This window comes from Ambystoma mexicanum, assembly GCF_040938575.1.
Source record: "Ambystoma mexicanum isolate Mex_15411 chromosome 12 unlocalized genomic scaffold, UKY_AmexF1_1 Mex_chr12_unloc.1, whole genome shotgun sequence".
In the NCBI taxonomy this organism is placed as follows: domain Eukaryota; kingdom Metazoa; phylum Chordata; class Amphibia; order Caudata; family Ambystomatidae; genus Ambystoma; species Ambystoma mexicanum.
The window spans coordinates 3,630,835-3,653,960 of NW_027182322.1; the positions used below are offsets into that span (position 1 = coordinate 3,630,835).

At 45.6% G+C, this 23,126-nt stretch overlaps 5 non-coding genes across 5 annotated transcripts; all 5 read left to right on the top strand.

The window, feature by feature from the left end:
- Window positions 1-1,286: 1,286 nt before the first annotated feature.
- TRNAH-GUG (transfer RNA histidin (anticodon GUG)) lies at window positions 1,287-1,358 on the top strand. The gene has a single exon. It is a non-coding gene; the product is annotated as a tRNA-His (tRNA).
- An 8,818-nt stretch (window positions 1,359-10,176) lies between these two features.
- TRNAH-GUG (transfer RNA histidin (anticodon GUG)) lies at window positions 10,177-10,248 on the top strand. The gene has a single exon. It is a non-coding gene; the product is annotated as a tRNA-His (tRNA).
- A 2,160-nt stretch (window positions 10,249-12,408) lies between these two features.
- TRNAH-GUG (transfer RNA histidin (anticodon GUG)) lies at window positions 12,409-12,480 on the top strand. Its single transcript has one exon. It is a non-coding gene; the product is annotated as a tRNA-His (tRNA).
- Window positions 12,481-14,521: 2,041 nt separating this feature from the next.
- TRNAH-GUG (transfer RNA histidin (anticodon GUG)) lies at window positions 14,522-14,593 on the top strand. The gene has a single exon. It is a non-coding gene; the product is annotated as a tRNA-His (tRNA).
- A 7,207-nt stretch (window positions 14,594-21,800) lies between these two features.
- On the top strand, window positions 21,801-21,872 carry TRNAH-GUG (transfer RNA histidin (anticodon GUG)). Its single transcript has one exon. It is a non-coding gene; the product is annotated as a tRNA-His (tRNA).
- The last annotated feature ends 1,254 nt before the right edge of the window (window positions 21,873-23,126 follow it).

Consider the following 23,126-nt stretch of genomic DNA (forward strand, 5'->3'; position numbering starts at 1 on the left):
CACATATATTTCTTTATTTTTATTGTATTTGGGGAGAGGGGGTTAATATAGCACGTCCAATGTGGAAAAGTGCTTTCCATAGCACCTTGCAGGTGGGCGACATCTAGAGCTGTGCAGTAGCCACCCATGCCCCAGACGTCAAAGAGAACAAGAAGTTACACATGTTGGAAGTGAGGGTGAGACATTGAGGAGATATGATCCCCGTATGAAGCCGAGAAAAGGAGGAGGCGTGAACGTGCATCCATGTATGCAGGCGAGAAGGGAAGGAGCATTGGTCATGCATCCCTGCATGAGGGTGAGACAGGGAGGAGATATGATCCCCGTATGAAGCCGAGAGAAGGAGGAGGCGTGAACGTGCATCCATGTATGCAGGCGAGAAGGGAAGGAGCATTGGTCATGCATCCCTGCATGAGGGTGAGACAGGGAGGAGATATGATCCCCGTATGAAGCCGAGAGAAGGAGGAGGCGTGAACGTGCATCCATGTATGCGGGCGAGACGGGAAGGAGCATTGATCATGCATCCCTTCCTGAGGGTGAGACAGGGAGGAGATAAAATCCCTGTATGAAGCCGAGAGAACGAGGAGACATGAACGTGCATCCATGTATGCGGGAGAGAAGGGAAGGAGCATTGGTCATGCATCCCTGCATGAGGGTGAGACAGGGAGGAGATAAAATCCCTGTATGAAGCCAAGAGAATGAGGCGGCATGAACATGCATCCTTGTATGCAGGTGTGACATGGAGTCATCATGAACATGCATCCCTTTATAAGGACATAACATGGAGGACGCATGAACATGAATGCCTGAATTTTATGGTGGTGGCCTTCGGGTGATTTGGCACGTGCAATTGGTGAAGAGCACTTCTCCTGCGCAAAAAAATAAATTTACTATTAGCACCCCGGAGGGAGCCTCTGCACTTCTTATAGGGAGAAAACTCTGCAATGGAAGGGGACAGGGTCAATAACAGCTGTAAACTCTCACAAGACCATCACTGCTCTCACACTTTCCTGCTCTCAGGCTGGCGGGCCATTATCGGCCCTGGCTGCCGCACCATTGCCAGGTTTGTGTAACTATATTATTTCTAATTGGCTCCACTTTGATGACTTTCATTTGGATTCTGACTTGATTATTGAGATCTTAAATAAGTGACTGGGGATCAGGTGTCCACTTATTCTCATGGATAACATCACAACCAACCTTTAATTCAAACATGAGTCATGACATCACAGATGGAGTACAGCTTATGATAGAGGTGGAACGACACATTGTAGCAGCCCAAGTATCTCGCCGTGATCGTATAGTGGTTAGTACTCTGCGTTGTGGCCGCAGCAACCTCGGTTCGAATCCGAGTCACGGCATTGCGGTGAGGCAATGTCACGGCAGTTGGGCAGATATTTTAGAATTTCCATTAATACATTGGCAATCTCTGTGGAGGACTGAAACAATTCGATATGTCCTGTTACTTTTATGAACCTTTTGTTTCTTTAATGCTCTTTGCACACTTTTTCATCGGGTGACTGTAATGTATTTCAACCAAATCTAATTAAGAGCGCATTATGTGGTGACATTTGCAGTACATGAAACATTATAACACTGCCATTTACGTCAATAACCACTAGCTTGATTAAGACATATGTATTGCAGCGACAGTATTTCCCAGTTACAAATGGGAATAAAAACAACATCCTCGAGGGATTGAACCAACGACATTTAACTGATGTTGCCAATGGAGCGCGTTACAGAGAGCGCGAGGTCCCGCCTTTACAGTCACACGCTGATGATAATACAGATGTTTAAATAAACAGGCATATCTGTGGACTTGTGGTCTTTCTACATTGGGACTCATAGTCTAGTCCTAGGCTATTGTAGGCACTGGCGTATCTTTTAGTGGAATGAGAGGCATTCTGTAGTCGCGTGAAAGGACCTTTCAAGTCAATCTGATCTGTATTGTCCTGTGAAAAAAAGCGTTCTTAGACACAGTGAGGAGTTTTTGGGGATAATGGGAAAATCATTTCCAACTAAATGACAGGAATTTCTTAGTCCAATCATGAGGTGTGCTAGGCTTTTTTATACTGTGGCGGAAAGAGAGAGTATAACAGTCATTATAAATAAAGGGCCAAGGAAGTGACAGTTTATGGAAGGAACAATTTGCACATAGTTTTAGAATGTGGTCAGGAGGAGGACAATGTGCTTACACATATGAAACATTAGAAGGTAGACATTATGGAAGCGCATATATTTCTTTATTTTTATTGTATTTGGGGAGAGGGGGTTAATATAGCACGTCCAATGTGGAAAAGTGCTTTCCATAGCACCTTGCAGGTGGGCGAAATCTAGAGCTGTGCAGTAGCCACCCATGCCCCAGACGTCAAAGAGAACAAGAAGTTACACATGTTGGAAGTGAGGGTGAGACATTGAGGAGATATGATCCCCGTATGAAGCCGAGAGAAGGAGAAGGCGTGAACGTGCATCCATGTATGCAGGCGAGAAGGGAAGGAGCATTGGTCATGCATACCTGCATGAGGGTGAGACAGGGAGGAGATATGATCCCCGTATGAAGCCGAGAGAAGGAGGAGGCGTGAACGTGCATCCATGTATGCGGGCGAGACAGGAAGGAGCATTGGTCATGCATCCCTTCCTGAGGGTGAGACAGGGAGGAGATAAAATCCCCGTATGAAGCCGAGAGAACGAGGAGACATGAACGTGCATCCATGTATGCGGGCGAGAAGGGAAGGAGCATTGGTCATGCACCCCTGCATGAGGGTGAGACAGGGAGGAGATAAAATCCCTGTATGAAGCTAAGAGAACGAGGCGGCATGAACATGCATCCTTGTATGCAGGTGTGACATGGAGTCATCATGAACATGCATCCCTTTATAAGGACATAACATGGAGGACGCATGAACATAAATGCCTGAATTTTATGGTGGTGGCCTTCGGGTGATTTGGCACGTACAATTGGTGAAGAGCACTTCTCCTGCGCAAAAAAATAAATGTACTATTAGCACCCCAGAGGGAGCCTCTGCACTTCTTATAGGGAGAAAACTCTGCAATGGAAGGGGACAGGGTCAATAACAGCTGTAAACTCTCACAAGACCATCACTGCTCTCACACTTTCCTGCTCTCAGGCTGGCGGGCCATTATCGGCCCTGGCTGCCGCACCATTGCCAGGTTTATGTAACTATATTATTTCTAATTGGCTCCACTTTGATGACTTTCATTTGGATTCTGACTTGATTATTGAGATCTTAAAAAAGTGACTGGGGATCAGGTGTCCACTTATTCTCATGGATAACATCACAACCAACCTTTAATTCAAACATGAGTCATGACATCACAGATGGAGTACAGCTTATGATAGAGGTGGAACGTCACTTTGTAACAGCCCAAGTAGCTCGCTGTGATCGCATAGTGGTTAGTACTCTGCGTTGTGGCCGCAGCAACCTCGGTTCGAATCCGAGTCACGGCAGTTGGGCAGATATTTTAGAATTTCCATTAATACATTGGCAATCTCTGTGGAGGACTGAAACAATTCGATATGTCCTGTTACTGTTATGAACCTTTTGTTTCTTTAATGCTCTTTGCACACTTTTCCATCGGGTGACTGTAATGTATTTCAACCAAATCTAATTAAGAGCGCATTATGTGGTGACATTTGCAGTACATGAAACATTATAACACTGCCATTTACGTCAATAACCACTAGCTTGATTAAGACATATGTATTGCAGCGACAGTATTTCCCAGTTACAAATGGGAATAAAAACAACATCCGCGAGGGATTGAACCAACGACATTTAACTGATGTTGCCAATGGAGCGCGTTACAGAGAGCGCGAGGTCCCGCCTTTACAGTCACACGCTGATGATAATACAGATGTTTAAATAAACAGGCATTTCTGTGGACTTGTGGTCTTTCTACATTGGGACTCATAGTCTAGTCCTAGGCTATTGTAGGCACTGGCGTATCTTTTAGTGGAATGAGAGGCATTCTGTAGTCGCGTGAAAGGACCTTTCAAGTCAATCTGATCTGTATTGTCCTGTGAAAAAAAGCGTTCTTAGACACAGTGAGGAGTTTTTGGGGATAATGGGAAAATCATTTCCAACTAAATGACAGGAATTTCTTAGTCCAATCATGAGGTGTGCTAGGCTTTTTTATACTGTGGCGGAAAGAGAGAGAGTATAACAGTCATTATAAATAAAGGGCCAAGGAAGTGACAGTTTATGGAAGGAACAATTTGCACATAGTTTTAGAATGTGGTCAGGAGGAGGACAATGTGCTTACACATATGAAACATTAGAAGGTAGACATTATGGAAGCACATATATTTCTTTATTTTTATTGTATTTGGGGAGAGGGGGTTAATATAGCACGTCCAATGTTGAAAAGTGCTTTCCATAGCACCTTGCAGGTGGGCGACATCTAGAGCTGTGCAGTAGCCACCCATGCCCCAGACGTCAAAGAGAACAAGAAGTTACACATGTTGGAAGTGAGGGTGAGACATTGAGGAGATATGATCCCCGTATGAAGCCGAGAGAAGGAGGAGGCATGAACGTGCATCCATGTATGCAGGCGAGAAGGGAAGGAGCATTGGTCATGCATCCCTGCATGAGGGTGAGACAGGGAGGAGATATGATCCCCGTATGAAGCCGAGAGAAGGAGGAGGCGTGAACGTGCATCCATGTATGCGGGCGAGACAGGAAGGAGCATTGGTCATGCATCCCTGCATGAGGGTGAGACAGGGAGGAGATATGATCCCCGTATGAAGCCGAGAGAAGGAGGAGGCGTGAACGTGCATCCATGTATGCAGGCGAGAAGGGAAGGAGCATTGGTCATGCATCCCTGCATGAGGGTGAGACAGGGAGGAGATATGATCCCCGTATGAAGCCGAGAGAAGAAGGAGGCGTGAACGTGCATCCATGTATGCGGGCGAGATGGGAAGGAGCATTGGTCATGCATCCCTGCATGAGGGTGAGACAGGGAGGAGATAAAATCCCTGTATGAAGCCAAGAGAACGAGGCGGCATGAACATGCATCCTTGTATGCAGGTGTGACATGGAGTCATCATGAACATGCATCCCTTTATAAGGACATAACATGGAGGACGCATGAACATGAATGCCTGAATTTTATGGTGGTGGCCTTCGGGTGATTTGGCACGTGCAATTGGTGAAGAGCACTTCTCCTGCGCAAAAAAATAAATGTACTATTAGCACCCCGGAGGGAGCCTCTGCACTTCTTATAGGGAGAAAACTCTGCAATGGAAGGGGACAGGGTCAATAACAGCTGTAAACTCTCACAAGACCATCACTGCTCTCACACTTTCCTGCTCTCAGGCTGGCGGGCCATTATCGGCCCTGGCTGCCGCACGATTGCCAGGTTTGTGTAACTGTATTATTTCTAATTGGCTCCACTTTGATGACTTTCATTTGGATTCTGACTTGATTATTGAGATCTTAAATAAGTGACTGGGGATCAGGTGTCCACTTATTCTCATTTATAACATCACAACCAACCTTTAATTCAAACATGAGTCATGACATCACAGATGGAGTACAGCTTATGATAGAGGTGGAACGTCACATTGTAGCAGCCCAAGTAGCTCACCGTGATAGTACTCTGCGTTGTGGCTGCAGCAACCTCGGTTCGAATCCGAGTCACGGCATTGCGGTGAGGCAATGTCACGGCAGTTGGGCAGATATTTTAGAATTTCCATTAATACATTGGCAATCTCTGTGGAGGACTGAAACAATTCGATATGTCCTGTTACTGTTATGAACCTTTTGTTTCTTTAATGCTCTTTGCACACTTTTTCATCGGGTGACTGTAATGTATTTCAACCAAATCTAATTAAGAGCGCATTATGTGGTGACATTTGCAGTACATGAAACATTATAACACTGCCATTTACGTCAATAACCACTAGCTTGATTAAGACATATGTATTGCAGCGACAGTATTTCCCAGTTACAAATGGGAATAAAAACAACATCCGCGAGGGATTGAACCAACGACATTTAACTGATGTTGCCAATGGAGCGCGTTACAGAGAGCGCGAGGTCCCGCCTTTACAGTCACACGCTGATGATAATACAGATGTTTAAATAAACAGGCATATCTGTGGACTTGTGGTCTTTCTACATTGGGACTCGTAGTCTAGTCCTAGGCTATTGTAGGCACTGGCGTATCTTTTAGTGGAATGAGAGGCATTCTGTAGTCGCGTGAAAGGACCTTTCAAGTCAATCTGATCTGTATTGTCCTGTGAAAAAAAGCGTTCTTAGACACAGTGAGGAGTTTTTGGGGATAATGGGAAAATCATTTCCAACTAAATGACAGGAATTTCTTAGTCCAATCATGAGGTGTGCTAGGCTTTTTTATACTGTGGCGGAAAGAGAGAGAGTATAACAGTCATTATAAATAAAGGGCCAAGGAAGTGACAGTTTATGGAAGGAACAATTTGCACATAGTTTTAGAATGTGGTCAGGAGGAGGACAATGTGCTTACACATATGAAACATTAGAAGGTAGACATTATGGAAGCACATATATTTCTTTATTTTTATTGTATTTGGGGAGAGGGGGTTAATATAGCACGTCCAATGTGGAAAAGTGCTTTCCATAGCACCTTGCAGGTGGGCGACATCTAGAGCTGTGCAGTAGCCACCCATGCCCCAGACGTCAAAGAGAACAAGAAGTTACACATGTTGGAAGTGAGGGTGAGACATTGAGGAGATATGATCCCCGTATGAAGCCGAGAAAAGGAGGAGGCGTGAACGTGCATCCATGTATGCAGGCGAGAAGGGAAGGAGCATTGGTCATGCATCCCTGCATGAGGGTGAGACAGGGAGGAGATATGATCCCCGTATGAAGCCGAGAGAAGGAGGAGGCGTGAACGTGCATCCATGTATGCAGGCGAGAAGGGAAGGAGCATTGGTCATGCATCCCTGCATGAGGGTGAGACAGGGAGGAGATATGATCCCCGTATGAAGCCGAGAGAAGGAGGAGGCGTGAACGTGCATCCATGTATGCGGGCGAGACGGGAAGGAGCATTGATCATGCATCCCTTCCTGAGGGTGAGACAGGGAGGAGATAAAATCCCTGTATGAAGCCGAGAGAACGAGGAGACATGAACGTGCATCCATGTATGCGGGCGAGAAGGGAAGGAGCATTGGTCATGCATCCCTGCATGAGGGTGAGACAGGGAGGAGATAAAATCCCTGTATGAAGCCAAGAGAATGAGGCGGCATGAACATGCATCCTTGTATGCAGGTGTGACATGGAGTCATCATGAACATGCATCCCTTTATAAGGACATAACATGGAGGACGCATGAACATGAATGCCTGAATTTTATGGTGGTGGCCTTCGGGTGATTTGGCACGTGCAATTGGTGAAGAGCACTTCTCCTGCGCAAAAAAATAAATTTACTATTAGCACCCCGGAGGGAGCCTCTGCACTTCTTATAGGGAGAAAACTCTGCAATGGAAGGGGACAGGGTCAATAACAGCTGTAAACTCTCACAAGACCATCACTGCTCTCACACTTTCCTGCTCTCAGGCTGGCGGGCCATTATCGGCCCTGGCTGCCGCACGATTGCCAGGTTTGTGTAACTATATTATTTCTAATTGGCTCCACTTTGATGACTTTCATTTGGATTCTGACTTGATTATTGAGATCTTAAATAAGTGACTGGGGATCAGGTGTCCACTTATTCTCCTGGATAACATCACAACCAACCTTTAATTCAAACATGAGTCATGACATCACAGATGGAGTACAGCTTATGATAGAGGTGGAACGACACATTGTAACAGCCCAAGTAGCTCGCCATGATCTTATAGTGGTTAGTACTCTGCGTTGTGGCCGCAGCAACCTCGGTTCGAATCCGAGTCACGGCATTGCGGTGAGGCAATGTCACGGCAGTTGGGCAGATATTTTAGAATTTCCATTAATACATTGGCAATCTCTGTGGAGGACTGAAACAATTCGATATGTCCTGTTACTGTTATGAACCTTTTGTTTCTTTAATGCTCTTTGCACACTTTTTCATCGGGTGACTGTAATGTATTTCAACCAAATCTAATTAAGAGCGCATTATGTGGTGACATTTGCAGTACATGAAACATTATAACACTGCCATTTACGTCAATAACCACTAGCTTGATTAAGACATATGTATTGCAGCGACAGTATTTCCCAGTTACAAATGGGAATAAAAACAACATCCGCGAGGGATTGAACCAACGACATTTAACTGATGTTGCCAATGGAGCGCGTTACAGAGAGCGCGAGGTCCCGCCTTTACAGTCACACGCTGATGATAATACAGATGTTTAAATAAACAGGCATATCTGTGGACTTGTGGTCTTTCTACATTGGGACTCATAGTCTAGTCCTAGGCTATTGTAGGCACTGGCGTATCTTTTAGTGGAATGAGAGGCATTCTGTAGTCGCGTGAAAGGACCTTTCAAGTCAATCTGATCTGTATTGTCCTGTGAAAAAAAGCGTTCTTAGACACAGTGAGGAGTTTTTGGGGATAATGGGAAAATCATTTCCAACTAAATGACAGGAATTTCTTAGTCCAATCATGAGGTATGCTAGGCTTTTTTATACTGTGGCGGAAAGAGAGAGAGTATAACAGTCATTATAAATAAAGGGCCAAGGAAGTGACAGTTTATGGAAGGAACAATTTGCACATAGTTTTAGAATGTGGTCAGGAGGAGGACAATGTGCTTACACATATGAAACATTAGAAGGTAGACATTATGGAAGCACATATATTTCTTTATTTTTATTGTATTTGGGGAGAGGGGGTTAATATAGCACGTCCAATGTGGAAAAGTGCTTTCCATAGCACCTTGCAGGTGGGCGACATCTAGAGCTGTGCAGTAGCCACCCATGCCCCAGACGTCAAAGAGAACAAGAAGTTACACATGTTGGAAGTGAGGGTGAGACATTGAGGAGATATGATCCCCGTATGAAGCCGAGAAAAGGAGGAGGCGTGAACGTGCATCCATGTATGCAGGCGAGAAGGGAAGGAGCATTGGTCATGCATCCCTGCATGAGGGTGAGACAGGGAGGAGATATGATCCCCGTATGAAGCCGAGAGAAGGAGGAGGCGTGAACGTGCATCCATGTATGCAGGCGAGAAGGGAAGGAGCATTGGTCATGCATCCCTGCATGAGGGTGAGACAGGGAGGAGATATGATCCCCGTATGAAGCCGAGAGAAGGAGGAGGCGTGAACGTGCATCCATGTATGCAGGCGAGAAGGGAAGGAGCATTGGTCATGCATCCCTGCATGAGGGTGAGACAGGGAGGAGATATGATCCCCGTATGAAGCCGAGAGAAGGAGGAGGCGTGAACGTGCATCCATGTATGCGGGCGAGACGGGAAGGAGCATTGATCATGCATCCCTTCCTGAGGGTGAGACAGGGAGGAGATAAAATCCCTGTATGAAGCCGAGAGAACGAGGAGACATGAACGTGCATCCATGTATGCGGGCGAGAAGGGAAGGAGCATTGGTCATGCATCCCTGCATGAGGGTGAGACAGGGAGGAGATAAAATCCCTGTATGAAGCCAAGAGAATGAGGCGGCATGAACATGCATCCTTGTATGCAGGTGTGACATGGAGTCATCATGAACATGCATCCCTTTATAAGGACATAACATGGAGGACGCATGAACATGAATGCCTGAATTTTATGGTGGTGGCCTTCGGGTGATTTGGCACGTGCAATTGGTGAAGAGCACTTCTCCTGCGCAAAAAAATAAATTTACTATTAGCACCCCGGAGGGAGCCTCTGCACTTCTTATAGGGAGAAAACTCTGCAATGGAAGGGGACAGGGTCAATAACAGCTGTAAACTCTCACAAGACCATCACTGCTCTCACACTTTCCTGCTCTCAGGCTGGCGGGCCATTATCGGCCCTGGCTGCCGCACGATTGCCAGGTTTGTGTAACTATATTATTTCTAATTGGCTCCACTTTGATGACTTTCATTTGGATTCTGACTTGATTATTGAGATCTTAAATAAGTGACTGGGGATCAGGTGTCCACTTATTCTCCTGGATAACATCACAACCAACCTTTAATTCAAACATGAGTCATGACATCACAGATGGAGTACAGCTTATGATAGAGGTGGAACGACACATTGTAGCAGCCCAAGTAGCTCGCCGTGATCGTATAGTGGTTAGTACTCTGCGTTGTGGCCGCAGCAACCTCGGTTCGAATCCGAGTCACGGCATTGCGGTGAGGCAATGTCACGGCAGTTGGGCAGATATTTTAGAATTTCCATTAATACATTGGCAATCTCTGTGGAGGACTGAAACAATTCGATATGTCCTGTTACTGTTATGAACCTTTTGTTTCTTTAATGCTCTTTGCACACTTTTTCATCGGGTGACTGTAATGTATTTCAACCAAATCTAATTAAGAGCGCATTATGTGGTGACATTTGCAGTACATGAAACATTATAACACTGCCATTTACGTCAATAACCACTAGCTTGATTAAGACATATGTATTGCAGCGACAGTATTTCCCAGTTACAAATGGGAATAAAAACAACATCCGCGAGGGATTGAACCAACGACATTTAACTGATGTTGCCAATGGAGCGCGTTACAGAGAGCGCGAGGTCCCGCCTTTACAGTCACACGCTGATGATAATACAGATGTTTAAATAAACAGGCATATCTGTGGACTTGTGGTCTTTCTACATTGGGACTCATAGTCTAGTCCTAGGCTATTGTAGGCACTGGCGTATCTTTTAGTGGAATGAGAGGCATTCTGTAGTCGCGTGAAAGGACCTTTCAAGTCAATCTGATCTGTATTGTCCTGTGAAAAAAAGCGTTCTTAGACACAGTGAGGAGTTTTTGGGGATAATGGGAAAATCATTTCCAACTAAATGACAGGAATTTCTTAGTCCAATCATGAGGTGTGCTAGGCTTTTTTATACTGTGGCGGAAAGAGAGAGAGTATAACAGTCATTATAAATAAAGGGCCAAGGAAGTGACAGTTTATGGAAGGAACAATTTGCACATAGTTTTAGAATGTGGTCAGGAGGAGGACAATGTGCTTACACATATGAAACATTAGAAGGTAGACATTATGGAAGCACATATATTTCTTTATTTTTATTGTATTTGGGGAGAGGGGGTTAATATAGCACGTCCAATGTGGAAAAGTGCTTTCCATAGCACCTTGCAGGTGGGCGACATCTAGAGCTGTGCAGTAGCCACCCATGCCCCAGACGTCAAAGAGAACAAGAAGTTACACATGTTGGAAGTGAGGGTGAGACATTGAGGAGATATGATCCCCGTATGAAGCCGAGAAAAGGAGGAGGCGTGAACGTGCATCCATGTATGCAGGCGAGAAGGGAAGGAGCATTGGTCATGCATCCCTGCATGAGGGTGAGACAGGGAGGAGATATGATCCCCGTATGAAGCCGAGAGAAGGAGGAGGCGTGAACGTGCATCCATGTATGCAGGCGAGAAGGGAAGGAGCATTGGTCATGCATCCCTGCATGAGGGTGAGACAGGGAGGAGATATGATCCCCGTATGAAGCCGAGAGAAGGAGGAGGCGTGAACGTGCATCCATGTATGCGGGCGAGACGGGAAGGAGCATTGATCATGCATCCCTTCCTGAGGGTGAGACAGGGAGGAGATAAAATCCCTGTATGAAGCCGAGAGAACGAGGAGACATGAACGTGCATCCATGTATGCGGGAGAGAAGGGAAGGAGCATTGGTCATGCATCCCTGCATGAGAGTGAGACAGGGAGGAGATAAAATCCCTGTATGAAGCCAAGAGAATGAGGCGGCATGAACATGCATCCTTGTATGCAGGTGTGACATGGAGTCATCATGAACATGCATCCCTTTATAAGGACATAACATGGAGGACGCATGAACATGAATGCCTGAATTTTATGGTGGTGGCCTTCGGGTGATTTGGCACGTGCAATTGGTGAAGAGCACTTCTCCTGCGCAAAAAAATAAATGTACTATTAGCACCCCGGAGGGAGCCTCTGCACTTCTTATAGGGAGAAAACTCTGCAATGGAAGGGGACAGGGTCAATAACAGCTGTAAACTCTCACAAGACCATCACTGCTCTCACACTTTCCTGCTCTCAGGCTGGCGGGCCATTATCGGCCCTGGCTGCCGCACCATTGCCAGGTTTGTGTAACTATATTATTTCTAATTGGCTCCACTTTGATGACTTTCATTTGGATTCTGACTTGATTATTGAGATCTTAAATAAGTGACTGGGGATCAGGTGTCCACTTATTCTCATGGATAACATCACAACCAACCTTTAATTCAAACATGAGTCATGACATCACAGATGGAGTACAGCTTATGATAGAGGTGGAACGACACATTGTAGCAGCCCAAGTATCTCGCCGTGATCGTATAGTGGTTAGTACTCTGCGTTGTGGCCGCAGCAACCTCGGTTCGAATCCGAGTCACGGCATTGCGGTGAGGCAATGTCACGGCAGTTGGGCAGATATTTTAGAATTTCCATTAATACATTGGCAATCTCTGTGGAGGACTGAAACAATTCGATATGTCCTGTTACTTTTATGAACCTTTTGTTTCTTTAATGCTCTTTGCACACTTTTTCATCGGGTGACTGTAATGTATTTCAACCAAATCTAATTAAGAGCGCATTATGTGGTGACATTTGCAGTACATGAAACATTATAACACTGCCATTTACGTCAATAACCACTAGCTTGATTAAGACATATGTATTGCAGCGACAGTATTTCCCAGTTACAAATGGGAATAAAAACAACATCCGCGAGGGATTGAACCAACGACATTTAACTGATGTTGCCAATGGAGCGCGTTACAGAGAGCGCGAGGTCCCGCCTTTACAGTCACACGCTGATGATAATACAGATGTTTAAATAAACAGGCATATCTGTGGACTTGTGGTCTTTCTACATTGGGACTCATAGTCTAGTCCTAGGCTATTGTAGGCACTGGCGTATCTTTTAGTGGAATGAGAGGCATTCTGTAGTCGCGTGAAAGGACCTTTCAAGTCAATCTGATCTGTATTGTCCTGTGAAAAAAAGCGTTCTTAGACACAGTGAGGAGTTTTTGGGGATAATGGGAAAATCATTTCCAACTAAATGACAGGAATTTCTTAGTCCAATCATGAGGTGTGCTAGGCTTTTTTATACTGTGGCGGAAAGAGAGAGAGTATAACAGTCATTATAAATAAAGGGCCAAGGAAGTGACAGTTTATGGAAGGAACAATTTGCACATAGTTTTAGAATGTGGTCAGGAGGAGGACAATGTGCTTACACATATGAAACATTAGAAGGTAGACATTATGGAAGCGCATATATTTCTTTATTTTTATTGTATTTGGGGAGAGGGGGTTAATATAGCACGTCCAATGTGGAAAAGTGCTTTCCATAGCACCTTGCAGGTGGGCGAAATCTAGAGCTGTGCAGTAGCCACCCATGCCCCAGACGTCAAAGAGAACAAGAAGTTACACATGTTGGAAGTGAGGATGAGACATTGAGGAGATATGATCCCCGTATGAAGCCGAGAGAAGGAGAAGGCGTGAACGTGCATCCATGTATGTAGGCGAGAAGGGAAGGAGCATTGGTCATGCATACCTGCATGAGGGTGAGACAGGGAGGAGATATGATCCCCGTATGAAGCCGAGAGAAGGAGGAGGCGTGAACGTGCATCCATGTATGCGGGCGAGACAGGAAGGAGCATTGGTCATGCATCCCTTCCTGAGGGTGAGACAGGGAGGAGATAAAATCCCCGTATGAAGCCGAGAGAACGAGGAGACATGAACGTGCATCCATGTATGCGGGCGAGAAGGGAAGGAGCATTGGTCATGCACCCCTGCATGAGGGTGAGACAGGGAGGAGATAAAATCCCTGTATGAAGCTAAGAGAACCAGGCGGCATGAACATGCATCCTTGTATGCAGGTGTGACATGGAGTCATCATGAACATGCATCCCTTTATAAGGACATAACATGGAGGACGCATGAACATAAATGCCTGAATTTTATGGTGGTGGCCTTCGGGTGATTTGGCACGTGCAATTGGTGAAGAGCACTTCTCCTGCGCAAAAAAATAAATGTACTATTAGCACCCCAGAGGGAGCCTCTGCACTTCTTATAGGGAGAAAACTCTGCAATGGAAGGGGACAGGGTCAATAACAGCTGTAAACTCTCACAAGACCATCACTGCTCTCACACTTTCCTGCTCTCAGGCTGGCGGGCCATTATCGGCCCTGGCTGCCGCACCATTGCCAGGTTTATGTAACTATATTATTTCTAATTGGCTCCACTTTGATGACTTTCATTTGGATTCTGACTTGATTATTGAGATCTTAAATAAGTGACTGGGGATCAGGTGTCCACTTATTCTCATGGATAACATCACAACCAACCTTTAATTCAAACATGAGTCATGACATCACAGATGGAGTACAGCTTATGATAGAGGTGGAACGTCACATTGTAACAGCCCAAGTAGCTCGCTGTGATCGTATAGTGGTTAGTACTCTGCGTTGTGGCCGCAGCAACCTCGGTTCGAATCCGAGTCACGGCAGTTGGGCAGATATTTAAGAATTTCCATTAATACATTGTCAATCTCTGTGGAGGACTGAAACAATTCGATATGTCCTGTTACTGTTATGAACCTTTTGTTTCTTTAATGCTCTTTGCACACTTTTCCATCGGGTGACTGTAATGTATTTCAACCAAATCTAATTAAGAGCGCATTATGTGGTGACATTTGCAGTACATGAAACATTATAACACTGCCATTTACGTCAATAACCACTAGCTTGATTAAGACATATGTATTGCAGCGACAGTATTTCCCAGTTACAAATGGGAATAAAAACAACATCCGCGAGGGATTGAACCAACGACATTTAACTGATGTTGCCAATGGAGCGCGTTACAGAGAGCGCGAGGTCCCGCCTTTACAGTCACACGCTGATGATAATACAGATGTTTAAATAAACAGGCATATCTGTGGACTTGTGGTCTTTCTACATTGGGACTCATAATCTAGTCCTAGGCTATTGTAGGCACTGGCGTATCTTTTGGTGGAATGAGAGGCATTCTGTAGTCATGTGAAAGGACCTTTCAAGTCAATCTGATCTGTATTGTCCTGTGAAAAAAAGCGTTCTTAGACACAGTGAGGAGTTTTTGGGGATAATGGGAAAATCATTTCCAACTAAATGACAGGAATTTCTTAGTCCAATCATGAGGTGTGCTAGGCTTTTTTATACTGTGGCGGAAAGAGAGAGAGTATAACAGTCATTATAAATAAAGGGCCAAGGAAGTGACAGTTTATGGAAGGAACAATTTGCACATAGTTTTAGAATGTGGTCAGGAGGAGGACAATGTGCTTACACATATGAAACATTAGAAGGTAGACATTATGGAAGCACATATATTTCTTTATTTTTATTGTATTTGGGGAGAGGGGGTTAATATAGCACGTCCAATGTGCAAAAGTGCTTTCCATAGCACCTTGCAGGTGGGCGACATCTAGAGCTGTGCAGTAGCCACCTATGCCCCAGACGTGAAAGAGAACAAGAAGTTACACATGTTGGAAGTGAGGGTGAGACATTGAGGAGATATGATCCCCGTATGAAGCCGAGAGAAGGAGGAGGCATGAACGTGCATCCATGTATGCAGGCGAGAAGGGAAGGAGCATTGGTCATGCATCCCTGCATGAGGGTGAGACAGGGAGGAGATATGATCCCCGTATGAAGCCGAGAGAAGGAGGAGGCGTGAACGTGCATCCATGTATGCGGGCGAGACAGGAAGGAGCATTGGTCATGCATCCCTGCATGAGGGTGAGACAGGGAGGAGATATGATCCCCGTATGAAGCCGAGAGAAGGAGGAGGCGTGAACGTGCATCCATGTATGCAGGCGAGAAGGGAAGGAGCATTGGTCATGCATCCCTGCATGAGGGTGAGACAGGGAGGAGATATGATCCCCGTATGAAGCCGAGAGAAGGAGGAGGCGTGAACGTGCATCCATGTATGCAGGCGAGAAGGGAAGGAGCATTGGTCATGCATCCCTGCATGAGGGTGAGACAGGGAGGAGATATGATCCCCGTATGAAGCCGAGAGAAGAAGGAGGCGTGAACGTGCATCCATGTATGCGGGCGAGAAGGGAAGGAGCATTGGTCATGCATCCCTGCATGAGGGTGAGACAGGGAGGAGATAAAATCCCTGTATGAAGCCAAGAGAACGAGGCGGCATGAACATGCATCCTTGTATGCAGGTGTGACATGGAGTCATCATGAACATGCATCCCTTTATAAGGACATAACATGGAGGACGCATGAACATGAATGCCTGAATTTTATGGTGGTGGCCTTCGGGTGATTTGGCACGTGCAATTGGTGAAGAGCACTTCTCCTGCGCAAAAAAATAAATGTACTATTAGCACCCCGGAGGGAGCCTCTGCACTTCTTATAGGGAGAAAACTCTGCAATGGAAGGGGACAGGGTCAATAACAGCTGTAAACTCTCACAAGACCATCACTGCTCTCACACTTTCCTGCTCTCAGGCTGGCGGGCCATTATCGGCCCTGGCTGCCGCACGATTGCCAGGTTTGTGTAACTGTATTATTTCTAATTGGCTCCACTTTGATGACTTTCATTTGGATTCTGACTTGATTATTGAGATCTTAAATAAGTGACTGGGGATCAGGTGTCCACTTATTCTCATTTATAACATCACAACCAACCTTTAATTCAAACATGAGTCATGACATCACAGATGGAGTACAGCTTATGATAGAGGTGGAACGTCACATTGTAGCAGCCCAAGTAGCTCGCCGTGATAGTACTCTGCGTTGTGGCCGCAGCAACCTCGGTTCGAATCCGAGTCACGGCATTGCGGTGAGGCAATGTCACGGCATTGCGGTGAGGCAATGTCACGGCAGTTGGGCAGACTTTTTAGAATTTCCATTAATACATTGGCAATCTCTGTGGAGGACTGAAACAATTCGATATGTCCTGTTACTGTTATGAACCTTTTGTTTCTTTAATGCTCTTTGCACACTTTTTCATCGGGTGACTGTAATGTATTTCAACCAAATCTAATTAAGAGCGCATTATGTGGTGACATTTGCAGTACATGAAACATTATAACACTGCCAATTACGTCAATAACCACTAGCTTGATTAAGACATATGTATTGCAGCGACAGTATTTCCCAGTTACAAATGGGAATAAAAACAACATCCGCGAGGGATTGAACCAACGACATTTAACTGATGTTGCCAATGGAGCGCGTTACAGAGAGCGCGAGGTCCCGCCTTTACAGTCACACGCTGATGATAATACAGATGTTTAAATAAACAGGCATGTCTGTGGACTTGTGGTCTTTCTACATTGGGACTCATAGTCTAGTCCTAGGCTATTGTAGGCACTGGCGTATCTTTTAGTGGAATGAGAGGCATTCTGTAGTCGCCTGAAAGGACCTTTCAAGTCAATCTGATCTGTATTGTCCTGTGAAAAAAAGCGTTCTTAGACACAGTGAGGCGTTTTTGGGGATAATGGGAAAATCATTTCCAACTAAATGACAGGAATTTCTTAGTCCAATCATGAGGTGTGCTAGGCTTTTTTATACTGTGGCGGAAAGAGAGAGAGTATAACAGTCATTATAAATAAAGGGCCAAGGAAGTGACAGTTTATGGAAGGAACAATTTGCACATAGTTTTAGAATGTGGTCAGGAGGAGGACAATGTGCTTACACATATGAAACATTAGAAGGTAGACATTATGGAAGCACATATATTTCTTTATTTTTATTGTATTTGGGGAGAGGGGGTTAATATAGCACGTCCAATGTGGAAAAGTGCTTTCCATAGCACCTTGCAAGTGGGCGACATCTAGAGTTGTACAGTAGCCACCCATGCCCCAGACGTCAAAGAGAACAAGAAGTTACACATGTTGGAAGTGAGGGTGAGACATTGAGGAGATATGATCCCCGTATGAAGCCGAGAGAAGGAGGAGGCGTGAACGTGCATCCATGTATGCAGGCGAGAAGGGAAGGAGCATTGGTCATGCATCCCTGCATGAGGGTGAGACAGGGAGGAGATATGATCCCCGTATGAAGCCGAGAGAAGGAGGACGCGTGAACATGCATCCATGTATGCGGGCGAGACAGGAAGGAGCATTGGTCATGCATCCCTGCATGAGGGTGAGACAGGGAGGAGATATGATCCCCGTATGAAGCCGAGAGAAGGAGGAGGCGTGAACGTGCATCCATGTATGCAGGCGAGAAGGGAAGGAGCATTGGTCATGCATCCCTGCATGAGGGTGAGACAGGGAGGAGATATGATCCCCGTATGAAGCCGAGAGAAGGAGGAGGCGTGAACGTGCATCCATGTATGCGGGCGAGACAGGAAGGAGCATTGGTCATGCATCCCTGCATGAGGGTGAGACAGGGAGGAGATATGATCCCCGTATGAAGCCGAGAGAAGGAGGAGGCATGAACGTGCATCCATGTATGCGGGCGAGACGGGAAGGAGCATTGGTCATGCATCCCTTCCTGAGGGTGAGACAGGGAGGAGATAAAATCCCCGTATGAAGCCGAGAGAACGAGGAGACATGAACGTGCATCCATGTATGCGGGCGAGAAGGGAAGGAGCATTGGTCATGCATCCCTGCATGAGGGTGAGACAGGGAGGAGATAAAATCCCTGTATGAAGCCAAGAGAACGAGGCGGCATGAACATGCATCCTTGTATGCAGGTGTGACATGGAGTCATCATGAACATGCATCCCTTTATAAGGACATAACATGGAGGACGCATGAACATGAATGCCTGAATTTTATGGTGGTGGCCTTCGGGTGATTTGGCACGTGCAATTGGTGAAGAGCACTTCTCCTGCGCAAAAAAATAAAAGTACTATTAGCACCCCGGAGGGAGCCTCTGCACTTCTTATAGGGAGAAAACTCTGCAATGAAAGGGGACAGGGTCAATAACAGCTGTAAACTCTCACAAGACCATCACTGCTCTCACACTTTCCTGCTCTCAGGCTGGCGGGCCATTATCGGCCCTGGCTGCCGCACCATTGCCAGGTTTGTGTAACTATATTATTTCTAATTGGCTCCACTTTGATGACTTTCATTTGGATTCTGACTTGATTATTGAGATCTTAAATAAGTGACTGGGGATCAGGTGTCCACTTATTCTCATGGATAACATCACAACCAACCTTTAATTCAAACATGAGTCATGACATCACAGATGGAGTACAGCTTATGACAGAGGTGGGACATCACATTGTGGCAGCCCAAGTAGCTCGCCGTGATCGTATAGTGGTTAGTACTCTGTGTTGTGGCCGCAGCAACCTCCGTTCGAATCCGAGTCACGGCATTGCGGTGAGGCAATGTCACGGCAGTTGGGCAGATATTTTAGAATTTCCATTAATACATTGGCAATCTCTGTGGAGGACTGAAACAATTCGATATGTCCTGTTACTGTTATGAACCTTTTGTTTCTTTAATGCTCTTTGCACACTTTTTCATCGAGTGACTGTAATGTATTTCAACCAAATCTAATTAAGAGCGCATTATGTGGTGACATTTGCATTACATGAAACATTATAACACTGCCATTTACGTCAATAACCACTAGCTTGATTAAGACATATGTATTGCAGCGACAGTATTTCCCAGTTACAAATGGGAATAAAAACAACATCCGCGAGGGATTGAACCAACGACATTTAACTTATGTTGCCAATGGAGCGCGTTACAGAGAGCGCGAGGTCCCGCCTTTACAGTCACACGCTGATGATAATACAGATGTTTAAATAAACAGGCATATCTGTGGACTTGTGGTCTTTCTACATTGGGACTCATAGTCTAGTCCTAGGCTATTGTAGGCACTGGCGTATCTTTTAGTGGAATGAGAGGCATTCTGTAGTCGCGTGAAAGGACCTTTCAAGTCAATCTGATCTGTATTGTCCTGTGAAAAAAAGCGTTCTTAGACACAGTGAGGAGTTTTTGGGGATAATGGGAAAATCATTTCCAACTAAATGACAGGAATTTCTTAGTCCAATCATGAGGTGTGCTAGGCTTTTTTATACTGTGGCGGAAAGAGAGAGAGTATAACAGTCATTATAAATAAAGGGCCAAGGAAGTGACAGTTTATGGAAGGAACAATTTGCACATAGTTTTAGAATGTGGTCAGGAGGAGGACAATGTGCATACACATATGAAACATTAGAAGGTAGACATTATGGAAGCACATATATTTCTTTATTTTTATTGTATTTGGGGAGAGGGGGTTAATATAGCACGTCCAATGTGGAAAAGTGCTTTCCATAGCACCTTGCAGGTGGGCGACATCTAGAGCTGTGCAGTAGCCACCCATGCCCCAGACGTCAAAGAGAACAAGAAGTTACACATGTTGGAAGTGAGGGTGAGACATTGAGGAGATATGATCCCCGTATGAAGCCGAGAGAAGGAGGAGGCGTGAACGTGCATCCATGTATGCAGGCGAGAAGGGAAGGAGCATTGGTCATGCATCCCTGCATGAGGGTGAGACAGGGAGGAGATATGATCCCCGTATGAAGCCGAGAGAAGGAGGAGGCGTGAACGTGCATCCATGTATGCGGGCGAGACAGGAAGGAGCATTGGTCATGCATCCCTGCATGAGGGTGAGACAGGGAGGAGATATGATCCCCGTATGAAGCCGAGAGAAGGAGGAGGCGTGAACGTGCATCCATGTATGCAGGCGAGAAGGGAAGAAGCATTGGTCATGCATCCCTGCATGAGGGTGAGACAGGGAGGAGATATGATCCCCGTATGAAGCCGAGAGAAGGAGGAGGCGTGAACGTGCATCCATGTATGCGGGCGAGACAGGAAGGAGCATTGGTCATGCATCCCTGCATGAGGGTGAGACAGGGAGGAGATATGATCCCCGTATGAAGCCGAGAGAAGGAGGAGGCGTGAACGTGCATCCATGTATGCGGGCGAGACGGGAAGGAGCATTGGTCATGCATCCCTTCCTGAGGGTGAGACAGGGAGGAGATAAAATCCCCGTATGAAGCCGAGAGAATGAGGAGACATGAACGTGCATCCATGTATGCGGGCGAGAAGGGAAGGAGCATTGGTCATGCATCCCTGCATGAGGGTGAGACAGGGAGGAGATAAAATCCCTGTATGAAGCCAAGAAAACGAGGCGGCATGAACATGCATCCTTGTATGCAGGTGTGACATGGAGTCATCATGAACATGCATCCCTTTATAAGGACATAACATGGAGGACGCATGAACATGAATGCCTGAATTTTATGGTGGTGGCCTTCGGGTGATTTGGCACGTGCAATTGGTGAAGAGCACATCTCCTGCTCAAAAAAATAAATCTACTATTAGCACCCCGGAGGGAGCCTCTGCACTTCTTATAGGGAGAAAACTCTGCAATGGAAGGGGACAGGGTCAATAACAGCTGTAAACTCTCACAAGACCATCACTGCTCTCACACTTTCCTGCTCTCAGGCTGGCGGGCCATAATCGGCCCTGGCTGCCGCACCATTGCCAGGTTTGTGTAACTATATTATTTCTAATTGGCTCCACTTTGATGACTTTCATTTGGATTCTGACTTGATTATTGAGATCTTAAATAAGTGACTGGGGATCAGGTGTCCACTTATTCTCATGGATAACATCACAACCAACCTTTAATTCAAACATGAGTCATGACATCAAAGATGGAGTACAGCTTATGACAGAGGTGGAACGTCACATTGTGGCAGCCCAAGTAGCTCGCCGTGATCGTATAGTGGTTAGTACTCTGTGTTGTGGCCGCAGCAACCTCGGTTCGAATCCGAGTCACGGCAGTTGGGCAGATATTTTAGAATTTCCATTAATACATTGGCAATCTCTGTGGAGGACTGAAACAATTCGATATGTCCTGTTACTGTTATGAACCTTTTGTTTCTTTAATGCTCTTTGCACACTTTTTCATCGGGTGACTGTAATGTATTTCAACCAAATCTAATTAAGAGCGCATTATGTGGTGACATTTGCAGTACATGAAACATTATAACACTGCCATTTACGTCAATAACCACAACTTGATTAAGACATATGTATTGCAGCGACAGTATTTCCCAGTTACAAATGGGAATAAAAACAACATCCGCGAGGGATTGAACCAACGACATTTAACTGATGTTGCCAATGGAGCGCGTTACAGAGAGCGCGAGGTCCCGCCTTTACAGTCACACGCTGATGATAATACAGATGTTTAAATAAACAGGCATATCTGTGGACTTGTGGTCTTTCTACATTGGGAGTCATAGTCTAGTCCTAGGCTATTGTAGGCACTGGCGTATCTTTTAGTGGAATGAGAGGCATTCTGTAGTCGCGTGAAAGGACCTTTCAAGTCAATCTGATCTGTATTGTCCTGTGAAAAAAAGCGTTCTTAGACACAGTGAGGAGTTTTTGGGGATAATGGGAAAATCATTTCCAACTAAATGACAGGAATTTCTTAGTCCAATCATGAGGTGTGCTAGGCTTTTTTATACTGTGGCGGAAAGAGAGAGAGTATAACAGTCATTATAAATAAAGGGCCAAGGAAGTGACAGTTTATGGAAGGAACAATTTGCACATAGTTTTAGAATGTGGTCAGGAGGAGGACAATGTGCTTACACATATGAAACATTAGAAGGTAGACATTATGGAAGCACATATATTTCTTTATTTTTATTGTATTTGGGGAGAGGGGGTTAATATAGCACGTCCAATGTGGAAAAGTGCTTACCATAGCACCTTGCAGGTGGGCGACATCTAGAGCTGTGCAGTAGCCACCCATGCCCCAGACGTCAAAGAGAACAAGAAGTTACACATGTTGGAAGTGAGGGTGAGACATTGAGGAGATATGATCCCCGTATGAAGCCGAGAGAAGGAGGAGGCGTGAACGTGCATCCATGTATGCATGCGAGAAGGGAAGGAGCATTGGTCATGCATCCCTGCATGAGGGTGAGACAGGGAGGAGATATGATCCCCGTATGAAGTCGAGAGAAGGAGGAGGCGTGAACGTGCATCCATGTATGGAGGCGAGACAGGAAGGAGCATTGGTCATGCATCCC